The sequence below is a fragment of the Sus scrofa genome, chromosome 13 (genome assembly GCF_054392235.1).
Source record: "Sus scrofa isolate SSC_HxYL_T2T_F1_AM1 chromosome 13, Sscrofa_HxYL_maternal_Yorkshire_Landrace_v2.0, whole genome shotgun sequence".
Lineage (NCBI taxonomy): Eukaryota > Metazoa > Chordata > Mammalia > Artiodactyla > Suidae > Sus > Sus scrofa.
In genome coordinates, this window is record NC_139395.1 from 141,639,585 (window position 1) to 141,657,497 (window position 17,913).

General features: G+C 40.1%; 1 long non-coding RNA gene across 3 annotated transcripts in view; it reads right to left on the reverse strand.

Annotated features, from left to right (window-relative positions):
* Window positions 1-759: 759 nt before the first annotated feature.
* Window positions 760-17,913, reverse strand: part of LOC106505765 (uncharacterized) — a 57,560-nt gene continuing 40,406 nt past the window's right edge. The window contains exons 5-6 of one of the 3 annotated variants that reach the window (XR_001300484.3): window positions 11,973-12,053; window positions 760-963 (exon numbers count right to left, since the gene is read on the reverse strand). This is a non-coding gene — a long non-coding RNA (uncharacterized LOC106505765). Of the gene's footprint in view, window positions 964-10,557; window positions 11,216-11,972; window positions 12,054-17,913 lie in introns of those variants that run through there. The other 2 variants (XR_001300482.3, XR_014822660.1) reach the window with 2 other exon arrangements.

Sequence of the window (17,913 nt, forward strand, 5' to 3'; positions counted from 1 at the left end):
GTTCCATTGATCTGATTGCCTTTTTGTCACCATATTCAATTTACTTTGAATTTCAAATGCAATTAATATGAGTGTGTGATTTTGTTTTGTTTTGTATCACAGGGAATTTGAAAAGACTGAGTGAGTCTTTCGATTTTGATTTTGATTTTGATTTTGATTGTCCCCAAGACCTTCATGTTCATCCTCTAAGAACTCCTGGAATGGGTTACAGCTCACCTTCTAGGGTAATTCTGGGCCACTGTGGACCAAACAACATTTGTTAAGTTTCATATATTCATGGCCATGACAGGGAGCTGAGGCATGAATAATACAAAAGAGTGGATAGAAAATCATTTATACTGCATTCGGCTTTAAAATACACCATGGATATTTTTTTCCCTCTGAAGATTTACCTTCTTAATCCCTTTTGCTGATATGAAAATGAGTTTGCATTACCTGAGCTCACAGTGGATTATGGAAGAATGGAGGCAGAGGAGAGATGTGCTGGAAATGCAATAAAAGTGACACCCCAGGTTAAGTCTTTCTCCTCAATGCCTCTTGACTCTCCCACCACTGGGATTTCTCTTTTTTGCCAGTTCCTCCATCACACCCTCTCATCAGAGCCATACTATTGTCTTTCCCATCATGAAATTTCACCTTAGTCTGACCCCGATCCTGGGACTTCACTCACCTGGTTTTGAGATTGGGATGTGAAAACACTGCATAATTGAAATAGTTTATGGATCCATAATGAACTGTATGGAAGGAACATAATATTGACTCATCAAATTCAATTTTTAATTTGTTTAAAGGCACTTTTATGGTGGAGATTTGCCTTAGCTCTCACATGAATATTCCAGTGCCCCCCCTTTTTTCCATGGCATCCTCTTTTTTCACCCAGGAGGAGGTCACTACTTTCCAGGTTAGCCAACCAACATGTGAATGCATCCAGCACAGGCCTTGCCACCCCGCTTCTTCAATATCCTGGAAGAGATTTGAACAAGCTTTAGTGAGAAGCTGAGGAAAGTTTCTGAAAAAGTGACTCCCCTTAGCAGTTAACTTGAAAGAGTTGGGAGATGAGTGATAAGTACTACACTTCCCCTAGATGAGTTGATCTAAGATTAACAGCTGATCAGGAGCCTACTTTCCAAATGGATTCTGGCAGGTTCTAGGATACTTTGTGCAGCATAGGGGAGCAGCACTGAACAAGGATTGGCGTTGCATCACATCTGGGCAAAACCCGCCAGTGACATGCCTCAAAAGTGTCCTTGACCTCAGAGTGGCATAGAAGGTATGGTAAATGGTCTATGAATCTCTTTGGAGAGTTCAGAGACAGTAATCTCAGGATCTGGAAAAATGTCATGATGAGAAAAAGCAATGTCAAAGCAGAACATGATGTGGAATATATGGCAAGAGATTTGTGGCATTTCAATTCGTGAGTGTTTATTGAGTTTTTGAGTACATGTCAGATACTGTTCTAGCCACTTGAGATACAGTAATAATAATAATAAAAAAACATAAAAATCCCTGCCTCATGAAGCATTTTGGGGATGGGGAGCAAAGGGAGAGGAAGGAAAATAGACATGATAGAGGAATCCTTAAGAAGCTGAAAAATACTGTGGATGGAGAATGCTGGAGGTAAGTGGTTGATTCTGAATATAGTAATCAAGGATGGTCTCATTGAGCAAAGACCTGAAGAGGGTGAGAAAGAGAACCTTGGGGATACTGAGAATATCCAGAGCAAAGGCTCTGAGGCGGGATATGTTTGACATGTTTCAGGAACGAAGGAGGCCAGTATACCTGCAAGTGGTATGTTAGGAGTGAGTCAGGGAAGTCAAGATCAGGTGGGCCATGTGCATCCAGATCTTGGATGTGGCTATAAGCTTTGGCTCTTACTTTCAGTGAGATGGGAAGTCTTTCACTATTTTGTGTAGATGGGCAACATGATCTGACTTAATTTTTAATGGGATCACTTTAGATGCTCTGAGTAAAATCATTTATAGATATATATGGGGGAAACAGAGAGAACAGTAAGGAGGCTAATGCAATAACCCAGGTGAGATATCATGGTGGCTTGGATGGGGGTGCTGCAAGTAGATTAACATAAGTGATTGGACTCTGGACATATTTGGAAGTTGGAACAGTAGCATTTTATTATTGTATAGATATGGGCTATGGGAATATGAGGAAAAGTCAAACAAGTCCACGTTTTTTGTTCTGAGCAAATACAAAAATACGGTTGCCATTTCCAGAGTTTGGAAAGATTAAGAAAGAAGGCTAGGGGTTATGGAACATTAGGAATTGATATGGGATGTGTTAAGCATGGGATATCTATCTATACTCTTAGGAGGAGGTGGGATCTAGTGAACAAATGACAGGGTTATTGAGGAATAAAGGCAGTAGAACACATGGGCATTAAAGCTGGAAGGTAGAAATGAAAACATCTCAGCTAATAACAGCTTGTACTGATAGAGCTTTGGTCCAGAGGTTTTCTGCATGATGTAACATCAGCCTTCTCAGAACTTAGATACATTCTTGCAAAGAACAGAAGAGAAATGTGAATGAACTCAGTTGGAATTTAAAGAGACTAAGTTTATCCAGAATGGTAAACATTGTTATTTTTGCCACCAGGCAGAAACTGGGCTTCAATAAAGATTATATGCAAATGTATTACAATTTTCCTTGTGAATCTATGTTTTCTGTTGTAAATACCATATGTGCTACACATTTTAATAGCATGAGTGAAGGAAAGATAATACAGTGAATGTATGAACTTCATGAAAGAGTAACCTGAAAGGTACATTTGAATGCAGAGTGGAAAATATAAATTCAAGGAAGGAGTGGTGGAGCTCACATAAACTGATAAGACAGGTAATCAATGGTTCTTCTCTTATTTCATTAGAAAATACCCGAATGGCAGGTCCTAGATCTAGGGATCAGACCCTAGTGTGACATCAACAATCAGAGAAATCTTCAGGGAGCATGTCTCAAACCACCTCCTATGAGGGAGTCACTTGCGAAGAGTTCATGGAATTACCACTATCATTTCCACACATTCTGAAGAGCTGGCATGGAGCAGGGATTATACTTTTGCTCTATTTTTTTTTTTTCTCTTTTGGACACACCTGCAGCATGCAGAAGTTCTTGGGTCAGGGATTGAATCCTTGCCACAGCAGTGACCACTCCCGATCCTTAACCCACTGCACCAAAACAGAACCCATACTTGTGCTCTAAAGGATAGAGATTAGGACTAATGTAATGGGTGCTCTTGGAAAAATGATTTCACAAGGTAAAATTGACAATGTTGTTCAAAGATGGGATGAACTGCTCCTAGGAGTTAGTGAGCACCCTGTAGACAGAGTTTACAAACAAACTCCAGAGCCATTCGGCAGAGAACTGTACAGAAAGCATCCAACAACAAGTTCCTGCCCAAACCTGAGATTCTATTAGCTAATCATGGCACCATGAAAAATGTGGACTAAGACAAATACTATTGATAAAGGCTCAGCAAGATATAGGAAGACCAAAAATAAGGACCAAACTCATGAAGTCATTTTCTGTTTGTATGCATTTGGCAAAGTTTAATGACTGGTCACAAATCTAGTGTAGACTTTTACTGGCTGATTAGATAGGAATATTTTAGGTTTATTTTAAATAGAGAGACTTGAACAGTGCCTAAATAAATACTAGATAATTTGGCAGTTAAGAATAGTTTCAGAAGAGAGCTCTTATTCTCCCTTTTTTTATAAACGTAAGCAAGAAAAAAATGTTTCTAACGGAGGTTTTAAAGGATCAGAATCTGGGATTGAAGAAGAGGCCACAAAGCTTCATTTTACTGTGAGCTGTCATTTTTCAGATGGCTCCTAATCACATTCCACAGCCTGTCTGGAAGGACCAAAATATTAGTGTTCTTAGATGCAAGGCAGTTAAGTGATTACTGTCTCATGCAAAGGCATCTTGGTTTTAGCTGAGATCGACACAGCGGAATTACAGTCTCTGTGTCCTTAAGTTGGCTTCAGACATTTTTTGACAAACAAAAAGACTACAGTCACACCATTAAGGTATGTGTAGAACTCATGGAGGAGCTCAGAATCAGGATCTTGTCTCTGTTGCATGATATCCTCCTTTGAGTTTGTAACTCAGAGTTCAGTCATTGGGCAGTCCTCTTTTTGTCCAGAAATTTCACATTTAATATCCATTCAATTCAGCCAATACTTTTTTTTAGTACTCACTATGTAGCATCTGTTATGGGAATTACTGTGGGCTTTAGAAGGTAATGTGGGCTATGTCCTGGCCTCCAGGAGCTCACAGAGGGAGTGAAAATCCAGGAAACTAACAATGAGAATGTTGTGCTTTGTGTTACAATAGAGCCCAGGGAGCAGTCCATGCTTGACTTCAGAGAGTTGATACAGGCCAACTTTTAGAGGTAATTAGATTTTAGACAAGAAGGCAAAGATGGGAGATTTTGTCTGGCAGGAAGACTAACACAAATCAAGGTCTGGGGGCATGGAAAAATAGGAAGGCTTAGCACCTCAGGCTGGTTGGAGGAAAAGTTAGGTGGATGAAGAGGGTTGAAGGTTAGAGATGAGGCCAGACAGGTAAGATGGAGCCAGAATCTTAAAGGACTTGGTGTGTTAACCCTAAGAGTTGGACTTAATATCCTGAAAGTAATAGGAGACATTCTTATTTCACAGAGTTGTTGAAGATACAACAAGATAATCCATGGGAAAACACTACAGGAACACATATTTAGAGATCTGTTTATATTTTCTGTCATTTCCATTTTGCGGGGAAGATCCTTGGACCATAAGAGAATGTAATCAAAAGATTGCGAGATAAGTGCAAAGGGTTCTGTACCTGGAAAGAGGTCAGTGAGAGACAAATCCAAGGTAAGCTCATGATACTGAGGAAGGAAGACATCCTGATGCCTTCCCATAGCCCAAGGCTCGTGTGGTTGCTTCAGGGAAGCAAGCACTTGTGTTTGCACAGAATGTAACACCTTTATATTTGCATTGGCTGTGAAAGATTGTAGACCAAGTTAATATACTTGCTTGGCAACCCTGGAAGAGTCTAGGTGTGCTCTGGTGGTTGAGATGTCAACTTTTAGAAAAACTATACAGTGAAAATAAAATTATCTAAAAGAAGCTGTTGTGATGGAAAAAGACACTAGAATCCAGGGTCAGAGAGAATCTGGACCAAATTTGAATCCTGGGGATCGTGCCCTCCCTCTTTTTGTCTTATTCTTTTTAATTGAATTTCTGCGATATAACTAGTATTTTGACAAATATATTCACCTATGTACCCATCACCTCAAACAAGATAAAGAACATTTCCATCCACCCAAGAAATTTCCTCATGCCACTTTTTAGACAATGCACTTTCACTTCTAGCCTTGGATTTATATCACTATGAATAGTTTTGGTTTTTTCCTAGGACTTCATGTAAATGGAATCATACGTATTATTTTTTGTATCACTTCTCTCTGTTTTTTTTTTTTTTTTTTTTTAATGACTGTGCCCTCAGTATGTGGAAATTCCAGAGTCAGAGACAGAATCCAAGGTGCAGCTTGTCCTATGCAGCTGCTGGGGCAATTCCAGATCATTAACCCACTGCACTGGCTGGGGATCAAACCCCTGTCTCTGCAGCGACCTGAGCTGCTTCAGTCGGATTCTTAACCTACTGAACCATAGCAGGGAACTCCTGTATGACTTTTTTTATTCAGTATATTATTTTGAGATATATTATGCTGTGTACATTAGTGATATTTCTTATTACTGTGGAGCAGTTGTCTACCATAACTCCTGATTACTAAACTAAAACGTGTTGCTCTATTAACTGATGATAGATGGATTGTGTTGAATTTTCAGCTTATTCTTTTTTTTTTTTTTTTTTTTTTTTGCCTTTTCTAGGGCTTCTCCCACAGCATATGGAGGTTCCCAGGCTAGGGGTCTAATCAGAGCTGCAGCCGCTGGCCTACACCACAGCCACAGCAACATGGGATCCGAGCCGTGTCTGCGACCTACACCACAGCTCACGGCAACGACGGATCCTTAACCCACTGAGCAAGGCCAGTGGAACCTGCAACCTCATGGTTCCTAGTCAGATTCGTTAACCACTGCACCAAGACGGGAACTCCTCAGCTTATTCTTTTATCCGTGGACTCTACTGGCAAAGATGGCAGAGACAGCACCCCTAGGCACAAAGTGTAAGTGTAACTTGCTACAATAGTTTAAAAGGAGAATTTGACAGTATCTATTTGTTTTAAAACTTCATTCTTTTTTTATTTAGCAAGTCTACTCTTTAGGATCTATCATACAGAAATAGTCACATGTTTTAAAAGCCATTAGTATGAAGCATTTTTTAAAATCCTCTACATTTATTCCTCTGGAATCTCCATCCATTCCACAGGATTTTTTTTTTGCTATTGTTGTTGTTGCATCCTTACCTTTTACTCCTCCCTGGTACTGAATTTTTTAGCTGACCTTAATGTTATTTAGGAAGGAAGGCATTTTTTAATGCAGCCAATTCCTCATCCAAAAGAACTAGAAATCTAGGAGTTCCCATCATGGCTCATTGGTTAATGAACCTGACTATTATCCATTAGGACACCAGTTTGATCGCTGGCCTTGCTCAGTGGGTTAAGGATCCGGCATTGCCGTGAGCTGTGGTGTAGGTCTCAGGTGCAGCTCGAATCCCAAGTTGCTGTGGCTGTGGCGTAGGCAAGCAACTACAGCTCTGATTCAACCCCTAGCCTGGAAACCTCCATATGCTGCAGGTGTGGCCCTAAAAAGACAGAAAAAGAACTAGATATCTATATATTCTATGTATTTGTATTGACATTGTTAACATCGGAAAACTTCGATTGTCTCAAAGCTTCTAACTTTGGTTTTTCTTCTTCATCCTTAGTTCTGAACTTGTCCAGAATTTAAGAAATCACATAAGGAGTTGAAAAAGTGGAATGTTTCATATGTTGCTGTTTCTTGCATTTCTCCCTGGCATCCTGGGACACCTTGTTATCCAGCCAGGTTTTTTTAGCCAAATGCCTTTTCAAAGAGGTTTTTGTAGTTATCTAATGAGTTTACCCTATGAAGTGGTCACTGTAAGTATTTTTATTTTACAATTGATGGAATTTAGTCACAAACCAAGTAAATATCCTCCAGAGGGAAAGACCAGGCAATGGCAGAGCCTCAGACCAAGGAATGCCCTGCTTATGTCTTGGCATCTGCACGCTCCAGCAGTCCACCTGAATGCACAGCCCGCAACCTGAATGTCTGCTAGCATCTGTAAAAGAGTGGTATTAAGACAGTTGTAGAGCTCAATGACATGAGCCAAAGTCCAATCCTGGTAATACGAAAGTCTAGAGCTGATGTGCACTCTTCCACTTATGAAATGAATGTTTCAGTGTTTATAGAAGTCCTATTTTTGTGCAAAACATTATTCTAAATTTGGGGCCAAGACTAGGAATGGATCATTCTTTGGCACTTAGTATGCGTACCAAATAAGGCAAATAATAAAAACAGTAACATCGAATCCTTACTATGTGCCAAGCATGGTGCCAAGTATGTTATATAACTTTCACTATTTAAATCTCACAACAGGTAATGCTATTATTATCATTTTATGGATTAATAACCTGCTGTCCAGAGAAGTTAGGTGACTGGTTATAGTAGCACAAGGGGAAGTGACAGAGCTAGCCTTTGAACCAGGCAGTTGGTCCCTCAGGTCTGCATTTTTAATATCCTGACTATGCTGATCCGTATAAGAATGCTTCCACTTCATAGGTATTATAGGGCAGTTTGCAAATGGGTGTCCTTCTGGAAGGATGGGAAGGTGTGGTCAACAGCCCGTTATGCTCTCACTAATCACTCACTGTTTTCCACATGTATCACTCATATTTTCACACTTTTTTTGCTCTTTCTGTTTGACTCTAGCTTGAAATGAGCTCACTCCTATATTCTCCAAGCCTGCCTGTCCTTTGAGATTCAGGTCATGTGGCACAGATTTCACGATGGCCTTCTAAACATCCACCACCAGAGTTTATTTGTGTTTCCTCTGCATTCCATCGCCATCACCTGCTGCTTATATTTTTATTTTGCCTGATATTAGAGTTGATATTTTTTAACCTATTTCTTCTCTCTATGGCTTTTTTTTCCCTTGTGTTTTTAGGGCCACACCCACGGCATACGGAGGTTCCCAGGCAAGGGGTCAAATAGGAGCTGTTGGCCTACACCACAGCCACAGCCACACCAGATCTGAGCTGTGTCTGCAACCTACACCACAGCTCACGGCAATGCCATATCCTTAACCTACTGAGCGAGGCCAAGGATCAAACCTGAGTCCTCATGGATAATAGTCAGATTTGTTTCTGCTGAGCCATGATGGGAACTCCTCTCTGTGCCTTTCTTGAGTGCAAAATGTAAGTATTATTTGTCTTTCATGCAAGACTGGGCATGGTAGGTGTACCAGAAGTAGGTACACTATTACCTGCCAGAATGGTAAGGGTTAAATGTGACCAAGAAGGGGCTGGGCATGAAGTAGTTACATTTTTCTTAAACAATTATCATTTAGTCATCTGTCTTCAGGTCAAGGGCTTCTCCACTCTGGGTTTTCCAGAAGAAGATTTATCTTGGATCCAGCTCTCTTCCTCCTCTCCTTCATAGGAAAGATACGCTGAGTTGAAGCAAGTTGTGCAAAAAGGGGTTGAAGTGATGAAATTCGATCATAAATAACAGAGACCAATGGGTCTTTCTTGTAACTCTCAAAAAGCTCAGGAATGGTCTGATGTATAACGATTCTTTTCTTAACAATAATCTGCTCCCATTGTTTTAAACAATACAACCACTGAGTCTTTGGAGTTCTGTGCTCTTTGCTGGGGAGATTCAGAGGTCTCTGGAGCCGAGACTTGCAAAGCTCATGCACTTTCTTCACTTCATGGATCCAAATATAGGCTCTGGTCATCTGTCCTCTGAATGTTCATACTCTGTCTTAAAGAGGTTAATGGATCTATCCAAGATCACTGAGCTACTTTTTTTTAAAATGAATTCTCACAGGTCACATGGAGCTAAAACAAAATTGCCAGGAACTATCATTTTAGAATTTGTATCATGATCAAATTTCTCCTTTCTCTTACAGAGATCAAAGAGAATATTTTTGAACTTCTGAAAAGCTGTAGAAGAAAGGGAGACTTTTATGAACCAAGGGGTTAAGATAATAATGATAATTTAAAAAGGGCATAGTTTCTAGTTTCCCTCTCACCTAAAGTCCTGTTGCATCAGGCTGTGTCCCTGCCCAGCCAGAGTATTAAATTCACTGCAAGCTGCTCAGAAAGCTGTATCTATTTCAAGGTCGCAGCCCAGGCTGTGCCTTTTTTTTTTTTTTTTTTTTTTTTTTTTTTTTTTTTTTTAATGAATTGTTGGGCGGGAGAGGGGTTCAGGAGGGTGGGGAGACAGAAGGTAGAAGAGAAGGGGGGTTATTTCAGGCCTTGCTTCTCTAAGCCTTCGACGTCTGAGCCCCAGGACAGACCTTCCTGTTGTGAAATACTGGACCAGTTGTTGCGGTCTGAAGATAAACAACATTCCAGTAGTTCCCCCAGAGGCTACCCGAGGCCTTGTGCTTTTTAACATTTCCCTGGCCCTACGATGATCCAGGAGCTGAAGCTTACTGCAGTGCTGCAGTACACACAGCAATTTTGTGGTCTCTGTGTTCTTACATTGGGCTATGGTAATGAGCCCAGGGTGAGATCTAAATGCCTCTGCCTGGTTGTTAAACCCCTGCAACACTAGCATCTTTTGTGTAGCTTTGGACACCCAAGCTGTGCTTATGAGAGGTTTGTAAGAATGGTTTTTTGCCCTGGTATGCGAGGTTTCTGTCTTCATTAAAGTTGGAGGCTGAACTAGGACTCCCAGGTTATGTGAGGGCAAGTTTGGAAACCAGATGCAAACCGTTAACAAAATCCACCTGGGTTCATCATGAAAGGGTTGGGCCCCAGGTTGCTGTACCCAACAGAACAGGCATTTCAACGAGTTTCTCATTAGTTCTTGGTTCCTATATAGGTAGGCGTGGCTTTAAAGGGCATAAAACCACAACAAATCAAAGAATAGCTCAGACTTGCCCTTGACTTTATGACTGAGAATTTGAGTAATGATTCATGGACTGTGAATGTCGGCCCTGGTCCCTGGCTCATCTCTACCTGCAAACACCATTGCAGCCAACAAATTTGAGAAACACATTCTCTCAGTTCTGGTCACTTTCTGCAGCTTATCAATGGCACTTACACCCATTGTTATAACTTCACCACAGTTGCCTATAGGGCATATACAAGGAGTATTACTAACCTAATTTTAATAACAAGAAACTGAGGCTCAGAGAAACGAAAACATTTCCAAAATCTTACACCTGCCACTATTGTATAAGTCAAATAATTTTAATTTCTGTTGCCATTCGGCATTATTTTACCTTTTGTGTGGGTATGAATATGTATAATCGCTAATTCAGTCAGTTTAAGATGGCTATAGCAGGCAAACATCTAAAGTGTCCCACAGTGATTTCTACCTCCTTTATACAAAAAGAAAAAAAACATTTTTTTGCTGTAGTAATGACTTTACTATTATGTTTTGGGTATGACACTGTGGGGTAGTGTGAACAAATATGCAGATTAAAAATTTGAATATGATATTTTCAATAAAAGGAAAGCCATCATAACATAACAGAGACATAAATAAAAAGAAAAATGGCTATTTTAATCATTAGCAAATAAACACAATATTAAGACATTCACCTTTAATAAAACTTAGCACCTGGCATGCCCAGTTTTTGAAACAATGACATAATAGTAACGAATTATAGGTAATGGAAAAAATAAATAACAATAACTGTGAAAGGTAACCAAAGGCAAGAAAATAAATACTAATACTGAAAAGACTTTTGCAATCATCAAGCTAAATGGTCAAATAATCTAGGACATAAAACAGCTTAAGAGAGCAATGTCTGTAATATGATGGCAGATTCAAAGTACATGGAGTAGAGCTTGAGAAGGAGGTTAAAAAGAGAAATAAATATAATCAGAGGAAAAATGTCACACATGTACCATCCCATAGTTTTCCAAATTTTTAAATTATAAATGACTTCTCTTACTCTTGACAAAAATTCTGTGATATAGCGAAGGAAGCAAGGAGGAGGTTGTTATTCCCATTTTACAAACATGGAAACTGAGGAGCAGAGATATCAAAAGTCTTGCCTAAGGTCAAAGAAAAGAGAAAAAGTTAATAATCAGCTCTTGTACTTCGAGCTTCTCATTTATGTTTATGCGCTTAGAGCTTAGCCTTTTGTATAGTACTCATGTCAAAATCTATGTCTTTACAAAAAGCTTTTGATGGCCAATAAATAGGAACATATGGGAAAAAAATAAGCCTCCATGTATTTTAAAGCAGCAATGGAGTAATTGCAAGATAGTTTTACTTTCCATTAATAATCAATGAAAACTTTCCAATTAAACCAGAATTTGAATAATTCAAGAACTGTGTCACATAAACTCTTCTGTTCTCTTTTGGTTCTGTTTTTTACATTTTTGTCTGTTTTGTTTTTAGGAATAAGTCCAGCAACTGTAAATTTGCTTATTAAAAAAAAAGGGATTTTTCTCTTTATATAAAAATCAGTCAGTCAAGGATTCAAGTGAAGATGATTATTGCTATTCTGTTTTTGAAATGTCCTTTAGTGTGTGACATGGACGCATCAGACCATGAGGCATACTTTGCCAAAAAGTGTGATAAGAACACATACATCAGAGACAGCTAGAGGAGGGTGTGGCACCTGATGGGAAACCAGTAGGAATGGCAGCTATGACCCTGTAACTAAGGGGACAGCAGAGGAGTCCTAACTCTCCACTCTAATCTGACTGCCCAGGGCCAGTGGAATCAGCAGAGGTCAGAGCTTAAAAATCCCCTGGTCCATTTATAGACAGAAAAATAAGAAGCCAAAGAAGGAGAGATACTTACAGGTTATCAGGAAGCATAGCTGTCTTCCGTGATTTCCACTCTCATTTTCCCCCTTGTATTTAGAGGAATAACAGGATTTTTCTGGTGAGAGTAGCAAGCATTGGGAGTGTATTACATCACTGCCATGGCTTCTGGGATCTTTGCCCCCCTTTTCCATCTCCCCCAGGGGCAAGTGGGATTGATCTTTAGCCCCCTATGCAATGCCTTGGAAGAAAGCTCGGCCATACATTGCCACCATCCTATGCTTGGTTATCTAGGGCTTATCTTGCAGTGGGAGGGAAAATGCAATGTTCTAGGTTCTGGAGTTCTGTTTCTGCACTTTATACCCGTACAATCTGAGACCAGTCCCTTAACTTTACAAGGCCTCAGTGTTTTCATCCCTTACATGGGGTTTAACAGGTGCTACCATGACACCTTCACACATTTTTATGAGGATTAAAAAAGATGGATGGTATTAACAATTGTAAACACTGCAGGACAGCATAGGTATTAACACCATCTGTTTCCAAGAGGAGTATAGAATAGGGGTTAGAAGCTATGGATTTACTTAAAGTTTGTTCAAAAGCTGCTTTGGCCACTCAGAAGCTGTTTAAATTCAGGTGTGTTGTGTACCTTTGCCAAAATCTCAGTCTCTTCATTCTGAAGTGGGAATTGTAATAGTTCCTACCTCCCCTCAATGGATGACTTTGAGTGTTAAATTAGGTAATGCCACAGTGGATAACACATAGTAAGTAATCAGGATGTGTTTCTATTCCTGGGACACCATAGCTACAAACTCTGGCTACTGTGATTCCCAAAATCTGCAAGAGTAAGCCTTTCTGGAAATCCACACTAGAATTCCTTATACCGCATGGGTGTTCTTTTGAGCTAATCCTTAACTATCCTTGGGAATATCACTATTCCCGATTTTTAAAATACAGTTATGTTTATAGCAGTCAGTAGAAGTAAAAAGAATTCTGTAGAAATAATTCAGCCAGTGGAAGTAAGAGAATTTTGACAAAGTCAAAAGAATTTTTCTGTACCATGTTTTCTTACTTCTGTATTCTAAATTTTTCTTGGATGATAGTGAGCTCTGGCAGGGATGGGAAGGACAGTGGGCTTGGGAGTTGATGAGAAAAGGGAATGAAAGCGATTGAGGAGATGACCAGACTGAGAATTTCATCCTAGGTCTGCTCCAAAGACACAGTGTGACCTATCACCTCAGGTGTCTTTTCTGAGAAAAAAGAAAAGTTTCCCACTAAGGGAAGGAGGAGGGTAGGATCAGAGCTCCTCAATGTGGCAAAACAGTCATAGCAAAGCACTGACACGGTTTCTGGTACAGAATTTGTACTAAATAATTATTCTTCCCCACTCTTTCTCCTTTCTAAGGAATTCCTAGCGCTAACATTCTGTAATTTTGGAATTGTGTCTTTTGGCAAAGGGAGACAGACCCCTCTGTCATAGTTATGTTGAAGTGTTTAACATATGGGCAAAACCTCGTGGAAAGAATCCCAGGAAATCAGGTGATAGTTTCCTGGTCTCAGAAACTCCTTCCTAGTCCACCTTTAAGATCTTTTCTTTTCTTTTTTTTTTTTTTTAATAATAATTTTGTGAATCCTCCCAGTCAAGACCTTGGCACTCTTGCGTACAGAGCTATATGTACTTTAAGCCACTCTCTCTGAAGCAGTGATCCATATCTTGGTGCCATGTCATCCAGAATCCTTTGGAAACCAATGTTTATTAAAGGAGGATGGATGGTACTGAGCCAAGCCCTGCAGACCACACAGAGAACTGAACTTAGGAGCCTCACCTAATTAATTGCTCTAATTGGCTTTACTAACCAGCCAGCTTCACTGCAGAGATATTATCTGTGAGCTGAGAAAGGGATCTTAAGTATCCTCTCTAATCAAGCTCCTGATGTTATAGGAGTGGAAAGTACAGATGGGAGGGTCCGAGTGACTGTCCAAGGGTCAGAGAGAGGTAGAAGGGGTAGCACTAAAAATTGGATCTTTTGACTCCCAGTCATTTTGTCACCAGTGCCCCAAAATAATGTCAAGGCATAGAGAATGCATCTTTCTTCATGTTAAACTGAACCTCCTTCCACCAAATTTTCCAAATCTCCTCTAGACATTCAAGTTCAATAACTGAATGGACAAGGGTATGCACTCCTTAAATGAAAGGCACTGCAGAGGCTGTTTAAAATGGCCTGGAGGCTGAGCCTGCTGACCTTGCACTGGGTCAATCTTGGGTCAGACACCATTCACTAAATGGAATCTCAATGCACAGATTTCAGGGTTTTATTCTGTGGGTTTAGCTGGTATATTGTCCCAGCTGTTGGAAGTACAGGCCATAACATAAGTCTCTTGCCTCTGTTGCCCCTGTGGAGAGACTTGTGCTTGGCAATTTCAGGAAAGTCTGTTGGCTGGGGTGATGGGTTTATGGAGAATCCTGAGGAAGCAAGCAGTATTATTCAAGTAGAGCAGAAGTTCTCAATCTTGAGCATTGGAATCACTTGGAAGGTTGGTTAAAACACAGAATAGGGGCCCTGTCCCCACCTTTCATGATTCAATAGGTCTGAAGGCAGGAGTTCCCTGATAGCCTAGTGGTTGTTAGGATTCAATGCTTTCACTACTGTATCTCGGGTTCAATCCCTGGTCTGGGAGCTGAGATCCCACATCAAGTCTCTGCATGCTATGGGAAAAAAAAAAAATCTGAATGGGTCCCACAGATTGCATTTCTATCAATTTCTTTAGTGATGCTGCTGCTGCTGTTCTGGGGACCACACTGAGAGCCACTGGCCGAGAGCATAATGTGTTGATGTACACAGCTGGTATCCAGCCACATACAGCTGATGTCCAACAATTTGAATGGAATATAAAGAATTCTGGAAGCTCTCTCTTTAATGAGCTCCTTAGGCAAGCACTGCAGCTTTTTCCTTTGGGTCAGCCTGGGTCTTTAACAATCTGGCTAGCATTTAGGAAGGCATTTGATATTCTGGTTTTAATGTAAACACTTCCCACCTGTCCCAAGTATGTGTATCCCTTTCCAAGAGCTTCAACATTTCTGACATTGGCAGAACCCTAATCTTCTCTCTCCCTTCTCACTCTCTCCCTCTCTCCTGGCCAGCATCTGTTCATTTCACAGCTGTGGCTGTTTCATTCTGTCTGCCCCTTTCTCCTTGTGTCCCCAACAGCTCACTGGCCCCTCCCCCACCCCATTCGGATCAAAATACTCTGTTTTTATTTATTTACTCCACAGCTGTCAGTGTTGTGTCTGGGTCACTGCAGTGCAACTTGCAGGGAAATGTGATCCATGAAGAGTCCTTAAAACTGCAGATACTTGTAGTAACCAATGGACCCACACTCAATAACATAGATAGCTTCCTTGGTCCCTGGGTTGGTCTGAAAAAGGCTGCCTTAAGGCTGTGTGTCAGGGTGACCCCAGGAGGAATGAAGCTGAATGGTCCTTGGAATTTACACTCAACCGTTTAAAGGTATTGAACAATTCTGAGTATTTAAAACTTTAGCACTAGAAAAGGAGATGGAATTGTTCAGTGGAAAGAGCTCTAAATTAGGAATCCAGAAACTAAGTTCTAATTCCAGCTCTGCAACTAATAAGCAGAGTGACTCTGAACAATGAGCTCCCCCCTTTCTAATCCTTATATTGAAAATAGTGGACTTGATAATTTCCAAAGTCCTGCTCTCAGTGGCCTGAGTAATAAAAATGTGAAGACTCCCTTGAGTGTTTGATTTCTATATGGTGGCTCCATATCCTATACATAGTGATCCCAGCTTGGATTCTAAGGAGTTTCCAATTTTTCACTGGGGTAACTGAAAAACTTGACAGTGTGGGTTTTGAGGCAGAGACTAGGACAATGAAAGCAATATAAGTGAATAGATCAACCAATAAGGATTTATTCAGCAAGTGATATGTCTAAAGGAGATTTGAGAGAGGCAATCTGGCAAGCATTCATTCACCACTGGTTGAAGAGGGACTGAACTGGACCAGATGTAGGAAAGGTAATCAATATGAAAGAAGAATCATCATTATACAGAAGGAAAGTGAACAGACTCTGTGAATCTATTCTGCCTTCTATTCTTCATATCCATGTTCTGAGTTAAACCAACCTGAAGGATAAAAGACAGAATCAGGAGTTCCCATTGCGGTTCAGCACTAAGGAACCTGACTAGTATCCATGAGGATGCAGGTTTGATCCCTGGCCCCGCTCAGTGGGTTAAGTATCTGGCGTTGCCATGAGCTGTGGTGTAAATCGCAAACACAGTTTGGATCTGGCATTTCTGTGACTGTGGCGTAGGCCAGCAGTTACAGCTCCAATTCAATCCCTAACCTGGGAACTTCCGTATGCCACAGGTGTGGCCCTAGAAAGAAAAAAAGAAAGAAGCAACAAAGAATCATGCAGATATTAGTGGGGAAATGACCTAAGGAATGAAATGAATAATAAATACTGCCTGGTAAAAGTTTTAATTGAATTGCCCTGATTTCTCACAGTAGGTAATCTTTTTGGGAAACAGTTAATATCATATAGGTTAAAGAAAAAAAAATCCTTCTTAATGCCCAAAATGCACTCCTGTGTTAATATATTTTTTCTCTTTAGTGCCTTAATATTTTGGTGCTCTTTTTGTTGCTAATTTTTCATCAAAAAAGATGAAAAAATGCATTAAATAATAATTCACTTTTTAGAGCCAATTACAACTGCAGTACACAATCACACCCTCTTTTTCATTTGATTAATACAATCACCCTATGAGGTGGCCAAATAATCACTGCTATTCTCTCTCTTTCTCTCTCTCTTTTTTTTTTTTTTTTTCTTTTTAGGGCCACAACTACAGCACATGGAAGTTCCCAGGCTAGGGGTTATAATCTGAGCTACAGCTGCTGGCCTAGGCCACAGCCACGATGTTAGTTTCGAGTCGTGTCTGCGACCCGCGACACAGCTCATGGCTACACTGGATCCTTAACCCACTGAGTGAGGCCAGACATTGAACCCACAGCCTTATGGATACTGGTCCAGTTCATTAACCACCGAGCCATGATGGGAACTCCCTCACTGCTATTCTCAATTCCACATTAGGGATCTGGGATCAGAGAGGATCATGGGCACTGTTCAAATGGATAGTAAGTGTGATAATGTCACCAAAATACAGACCTTAATTTCCATTAATTAATTTAAAAACATTTAATATGTCTTGAAAATAGGACTTAGTTGGGCTGATGAAGATAGAAAAGTTTTCTGTTCTTAAAGGCAGTTCAGCGGGGAAGGTCGAGCGTGTGAAGGACTGGATGCAACTATGAGTTTCAAGTGCTGTGACCAAAGTACCATGTCAAATAGGAGCACAAAGTGGTAAGCTTCAGGAGAGAAAGTCACACTGGTTTCTGTTAATCTCTAAGTTATGAAGGTTTCTCTCTGGCAGACATTTAGACCCCATTTTACTATAACTCTGTTCCTTAGCATGCACACAATATGTAGAGTGCATACCAATAAGAATTTATCTAGAAATATTGACTGTGATGCCCATTTCTATACAACAAATACAATTGATCACTTCGCATGAGTTACAAATAAAAAATATTTCCATGATGATAAACATCTCAAAATGTGATTTGGAAAAGATTTTGCAGAAGAAAGAATAAGGAAACGGCCAGTTCTGTGCAATATTAAACTTTTGGACTATGGTAAGCATGCCACATTTCCTTCATAGGGCTTCCTCAATATTGCAGAAAATTTTCAATTTAAGTATTTCTTCAACATTTTAGTCATTCTCCTGCCTTCATTTTTTTACTCATCATTTTATATTTTCCATGTTGGTAAGTTTTCAGTCTAAAAATTCCTCTGTGAATAGAGGCCATTTCAATAGAAGGTTACTTATTTTTTCTATTATTTTTCAGGTCTTTAACTCCTTTCAGAACTAAACATGTATACTTAATATAGAGCATGAGGGCA